General features: G+C 36.4%; 1 non-coding gene across 1 annotated transcript; it reads left to right on the plus strand.

Moving 5' to 3' along the window:
- Positions 1-1,842: 1,842 nt before the first annotated feature.
- On the plus strand, positions 1,843-1,950 carry LOC112781545 (small nucleolar RNA R71). The gene has a single exon (XR_003192317.1). It is a non-coding gene; the product is annotated as a small nucleolar RNA R71 (small nucleolar RNA).
- The last annotated feature ends 4,867 nt before the right edge of the window (positions 1,951-6,817 follow it).

Below are 6,817 nucleotides of genomic sequence, written 5' to 3' on the forward strand. Positions count from 1 at the left end.
TTTCAATTTTTATATTTATTTTGTGACTCCTCATGATCATGAACCTATAAAGACATATAACTAAGAAAAATATAGTTAGATAAATAGAAATTGGGTTGCCTCCCAACAAGCGCTTCTTTAATGTCAATAGCTTGACAGTGGGCTCTCATGGAGCCTCACAGATGTTCAGAGCATTGTTGAGACTCCCCCAACACCAAACTTAGAGTTTGGATATGGGAGTTCAACACCAAACTTAGAGTTTGGTTGTGGCCTCCCAACACCAAACTTAGAGTCTGACTGTGGGGGCTTTGGTTGACTCTGCTTTGAGAGAAGCTTTTTCTGCTTCCTTTCCATGGATGCAGAGAGAGATCCTTGAGTTGTAAACACAAGGTTGTCCTTATTTAATTGAAGGATCAATTCTCCTCTGTCCACATCAATCACAGCTCTTGCTGTGGCTAGGAAAGGTCTTCCTAGGATGATGGATTCATCCTCTTCCTTTCCAGTATCCAGGACTATGAAATCAGCAGGGATGTAAAGGCCTTCAACCTTTACTAACACGTCCTCTACTTGTCCATAAGCCTGTTTTCTTGAATTGTCTGCCATCTCTAATGAGATTTTAGCAGCTTGCACCCCATAGATTCCCAGTTTCTCTATTACAGAGAGGGGCATGAGGTTTATTCCTGAACCAAGGTCACACAGAGCTTTAAAGATCATGGTGCCTATGGTACAAGGTATTATGAACTTTCCAGGATCTTGTCTCTTCTGAGGCAATGTCAGTTGATCCAGATCACTTAGTTCATTGGTGAACAAGGGAGGTTCATCTTCTCAAGTCTCAATACCAAATAATTTGGCATTCAGCTTCATGATTGCACCAAGGAACTTGGCAGCTTGCTCTTCAGTAACATCCTCATTCTCTTCAGAAGAGGAATACTCATCAGAGCTCATGAATGGCATAAGGAGGTTCAATGGAATCTCTATGGTCTCTATATGAGCCTCAGAGTCCTTTGGTTCCTTAGAGGGAAACTCCTTATTGATCACTGGGCGTCCCAGGAGGTCTTCCTCCTTGGGATTCACGTCCTCTCCTTCCCTTACAGGTTCGGCCATGGTGCTTATGTCAATGGCCTTGCACTCTCCTTTTGGATTCTCTTCTATTTTGCTTGGGAGAGTACTAGGAGGGATTTCAGTGATCCTTTTACTCAGCTGGCCCACTTGTGCTTCTAAATTTCTAATGGAAGACCTTGTTTCATTCATGAAACTTATAGTGGCCTTGGATAGATCAGAAACTAAGTTTGCTAAATTAGAAGTATTTTGTTCAGAGTTCTTTGTCTGTTGCTGAGTGGATGATGGAAAAGGTTTATTATTGTTAAACCTGTTTCTTCCACCATTATTAAAGCCTTGTTGAGGCCTTTGATCCTTCTATGAGAGATTTGGATGATTTCTCCATGATGGATTATAGGTGTTTCCATAAGGTTCACCTAAGTAATTCACCTCTACTATTGCAGGGTTTTCAGGATCATAAGCTTCTTCTTCATAAGAAGCCTCTTGAGTACTGTTGGATGCAGCTTGCACTCCATTCAGACTCTGAGAAATCATATTAACTTGCTGAGTCAATATTTTATTCTGAGCCAATATGGCATTCAGAGTATCAATTTCAAGAACTCCCTTCTTCATAGGCGTCCCATTATTCACAAGATTCCTTTCAGAAGTGTACCTGAACTGGTTATTTGCAACCATGTCAATGAGTTCTTGAGCTTCTGCAGGCATTTTCTTTAGGTGAATGGATCCACCTGCAGAAGTATCCAATGACATCTTTGATAACTCAGACAGACCATCATAGAATATATCCAGGATGGTCCATTCTGAAAGCATGTCAGAAGGACACTTTTTGGTCAACTGTTTGTATCTTTCCCAAGCTTCATAGAGGGATTCACCTTCTTTTTGTCTGAAGGTTTGAACATCCACTCTAAGCTTGCTCAGCTTTTGAGGAGGAAAGAACTTGGCTAAGAAAGCCGTGACCAGCTTATCCCAAGAGTTCAGGCTGTCTTTGGGTTGAGAGTCCAACCACACTCTAGCTCTGTCTCTTACAGCAAAAGGGAAAAGCATGAGCCTGTAGACTTCAGGATCTACTCCATTAGTCTTAACAGTATCACATATCTGCAAGAATTCAGTTAAGAACTGAAAAGGATCTTCAGATGGAAGTCCATGAAACTTGCAGTTCTGCTGCATCAGAGAAACTAGCTGAGGTTTCAGCTCAAAGTTGTTTGCTCCAATGGCAGGAATGGAGATGCTTCTTCCATGTAAATTGGAATTAGGTGCAGTAAAGTCACCAAGCATTCTCCTTGCATTATTGTTGTTAGGTTCAGCTGCCATCTCCTTTACTTGTTCAAAATTTTCAATAAGGTTGTCTCTGGATTGTTGTAATTTAGCTTCTCTTAGTTTCCTCTTCAGAGTCCTTTTAGGTTCTGGATCAGCTTCAACAAGAATACCTTTTTCTCTGTCCTTGCTCATAAGAAAGAGAAGAGAAAAAGAAAAGAAGAGGAATCCTCTATGTCACAGTAAAGAGGTTCCTTATTGTTAGTAGAAAAAGAAGAAGAAGAAAAATTTGAACACAGATAGAAGAGGGGGTTCGAATTTGGTGAGTGATGTGAGGAAGAGATGTTAGTAGATGAATAAATAAATAGAATAAGAGGAGAGAGGGAGAGGATTTTCGAAAATAATTTTTTGAAAAAGAGTTAGTGATTTTCGAAAATAGTTTTTGAAAAAGGTTAGTAATTTTCGAAAATTAAAATTAAAAATTAAAATAATTAATTAATTAAAAATAAATTTTGAAAAAGAGGGAAGACGTTTTCGAAAATTAGAGAGAGAGAGAGAGTTAGTTAGGTGGTTTTGAAAAAGATAAGAAACAAACAAAAAGTTAGTTAGTTAGTTGAAACAAATTTTGAAAAGATAAGAAGTTAGGAAGTTAGAAAAGATATTTTGAAATCATATTTTTGAAAAAGATAAGATAAGAAGATATTTTTGAAAAGATATGATTGAAATTGGTTTTGAAAAAGGTTTGATTTTTTTAAAATCACAATTAATGACTTGATTCACAAGAAATCATGAGATATGATTCTAGAACTTAAAGTTTGAATCTTTCTTAACAAGCAAGTAACAAACTTAAAATTTTTGAATCAAAACATTAATTGATGATGTTATTTTCGAAAATTATGAGATAAAATTAAGAAAAAGATTTTTGAAAAACATTTTTATAATTTTCGAAAATAACTAAGAAAAATGAAAAAGATTTGATTTTTGAAAAAGATTTTGAAAAAGATAAGATTTTTAAATTGAAAATTTGATTTGACTCATAAAAACAACTAGATTTTAAAAATTTTTGAAAAAGTCAAATCTAATTTTCGAAATTTTAAGAGAGAAAAAGGGAAAGATATATTTTTTTTTTTTTGAATTTTTATGATGAGAGAGAAAAACACTAAAAATGCTCAATGCATGGAATTTTTAGATCAAAACAATGAATGCATGCAAGAATGCTATGAATGTCAAGATGAACACCAAGAACACTTTGAAGATCAAGATGAACATCAAGAACTTATTTTTGAAAAATTTTTAATGCAAAGGAAACATGCAAGACACCAAACTTAGAATTCTTTAATTCTTAGGCACTAAGAATTCAAGAATGCATATGAAAAATACCATACAACACAAAACAAGAAAACATCAAGATCAAACAAGAAGACTTACCAAGAACAACTTGAAGATCATGAAGAACACTATGAATGCATGAATTTTCGAAAAATGCAAGATGAATATGCAATTGACACCAAACTTATAACATGACTCAAGACTCAAACAAGAACACAAAAATATTTTTGATTTTTATGATTTTATAAATTTTTTTTGTATTTTTTTCGAAAATTATTTGAAAAACAAAAATAAGGATTCCAAAATTTTTAATATGAATTCCAGGAATCTTATACTTTTTAGTCTAAAGCTCCAATCAAAGGGTCAGGCATGGCTTAATAGCCAGCCAAGCTTTAGTGTGTAACTCAGACATGACACGCCTGACATACCCTATCCAGAAGGATTGGGCATGGCTCCATTGAGGTGATTAGTTGAAGACCAATCCCAAAGCAATTTGGGTATGGCTTTACAGCCAGATAGGCTTCAACATGCTTAATGAAACACTAGAATTCATTCTTAAAAATTCTGAAAAAAAATTATTTTTTGAAAACATTTATTTTTAAAATTTTTTTTCGAAAACAAAGGAGAAAATTTTGAAAACTTTTTGAAAAAATTTTGAAAATAAAACAAAAAGAAAATTACCTAATCTGAGCAACAAGATGAACCGTCAATTGTCCAAACTTGAACAATCCCCGGCAATGGCGCCAAAAACTTGGTGCACGAAATTGTGATCTCTGGTAATGGTTCCAAAAACTTGGTGCTCTAATCTCAATTCATAATTTGTCACAACTTCAATACAACTAACCAGCAAGTGCACTGGGTCGTCCAAGTAATAAACCTTACGTGAGTAAGGGTCGATCCCACGGAGATTGTTGGTATGAAGCAAGCTATGGTCACCTTGTAAATCTCAGTCAGGCAGATAATAATTGATTATGGAGTTTTCGAAAATAATACTAATTAAAAAGAAAATAGGGATAGAAACACTTATGTAATTCATTGGTGAAAATTTCAGATAAGCGTGTAGAGATGCTTTCGTTCCTCTGAATCTCTGCTTTCCCGCTGTCTTCATCCAATCAGTCTTACTCCTTTCCATGGCTGGATTTATGCAAGGGCATCACCGTTGTCAATGGTTACATCCCCGCCTCTTGTGAAAATGGTCCAAATGCTCTGTCACAGCACGGCTAATCATCTGAGGTTCCCGATCATGCTGGAATAGGATTCACCCTCCTTTTGCGTCTGTCACTACGCCCAGCAATCGCGAGTTTGAAGCTCGTCACAGTCATTAAATCACAGAATCCTACTCGGAATACCATAGACAAGGTTTAGACTTTCCGGATTCTCATGAATGCTGCCATCAATCTAGCTTACACCACGAAGATTCTGTTTAAGAGATCTAAGAGATACTCATTCAATCTAAGGTAGAACGGAAGTGGTTGTCAGGCACGCGTTCATAGGGAATGATGATGATTGTCACGTTCATCACATTCAGGTTGAAGTGCGAATGAATATCTTAGAAGCGAAATAAGTTGAATTGAATAGAAAGACAGTAGTACTTTGCATTAATCTTTGAGGAACAGCAGAGCTCCACACCTTAATCTATGGAGTGTAGAAACTCTACCGTTTGAAAATACATAAGTGATGAAGGTCCAGGCATGGCCGAATGGCCAGCCCCCAAAACGAGATCAATAGTCTCCTAAGATGAACAATGGATTAAAACTGAGACCAAAGATGTCTAATACAATAGTAGAAAGTCCTATTTATAATAAACTAGCTACTAGGGTTTACAGAAGTAAGTAATTGATGCATAAATCCACTTCCGGGGCCCACTTGGTGTGTGCTTGGGCTGAGCTTGAGTGTTACACGTGTAGAGGTCATTCCTGGAGTTGAAGGCCAGTTTTGGTGCCAGTTTGGGCGTTGAACTCCACTTTGCAACTTGTTTCTGGCGCAGGACGCCAGAATTGGGCAGAGAGCTAGCGTTGAACGCCAGTTTTCGTCGTCTAATCTTGGGCAATGTATGGACTATTATATATTGCTGGAAATCCCTGGATGTCTACTTTCCAATGCAATTGGAAGCGCGCCATTTTGAGTTCTGTAGCTCTAGAAAATCCATTTTGAGTGCAGGGAGGTCAGAATCCAACAGCATCAGCAGTCCTTCTTCAACCTCTGAATCTGATTTTTGCTCAAGTCCCTCAATTTCAGCCAGAAAATACCTGAAATCACAGAAAAACACACAAACTCATAGTAAAGTCCCGAAATGTGAATTTAACATAAAAACTAATGAAAACATCCCTAAAAGTAACTAGATCCTACTAAAAACATACTAAAAACAATGCCAAAAAGCGTATAAATTATCCGCTCATCAATGACCATAGCTTGCTTCAAGCCGACAATCTCCGTGGGATCGACCCTTACTCACGTAAGGTTTATTACTTGGACGACCCAATGCACTTGCTAGGTAGTTGTGCGGAGATGTGAAAAGTGTGAATCACGATTTCTGTGCACCAAGTTTTTGGCGCCGTTGCCGGAGATTGTTCGAGTTTGGACAACTGACGGTTCATCTTGTTTCTTAGATTAGGTAATTTTATTTTATGTTTACGCTTTTTATTTTTATTTTCGAAAATCCAAAAAAAATTATATTTGTTCTTCAGAATTTTTAAGAATGAATTCTAGAGTTTCATGAGATATGTTGAAGCCTGGCTGGCTGTGAAGCCATGTCTAATCTTTTGGACTGAGGCTTCCACTTCTCATTGACATGCTTGTATGTTTTATGCTAAAGCTTGGGGCTATTTGGCCATGTCTAATCTTTTGGACCGAAGCTTTCACTTAAAGCTTGGCTGGCCATTGGCCATGTCTAAATCTTTTGGACTGGAGCTTTAGACTAACATTGCATGATTCCTGGGATTCTTATTAAAAATTTTGTATCTCTTATTTTTCTTTTTCCAAAATAATTTTCGAAAAATACAAAATTTTTTTAATAAAATCATAAAAACCAAAAATTTTATGTTTCTTGTTTGAGTTTAGTGTCAAATTTTAAGTTTGGTGTCAATTGCATGCTTTTAAATTTTCGAAAATATATGCATTATGTTCTTCATTGATCTTCAAGTTGTTCTTGATGATTTTCCTTGTTTGATCTTTGAATCTTTTTATTTTGTGTCTT

The sequence above is a fragment of the Arachis hypogaea genome, chromosome 19 (assembly GCF_003086295.3).
Source record: "Arachis hypogaea cultivar Tifrunner chromosome 19, arahy.Tifrunner.gnm2.J5K5, whole genome shotgun sequence".
Taxonomy (NCBI): Eukaryota; Viridiplantae; Streptophyta; class Magnoliopsida; order Fabales; family Fabaceae; genus Arachis; species Arachis hypogaea.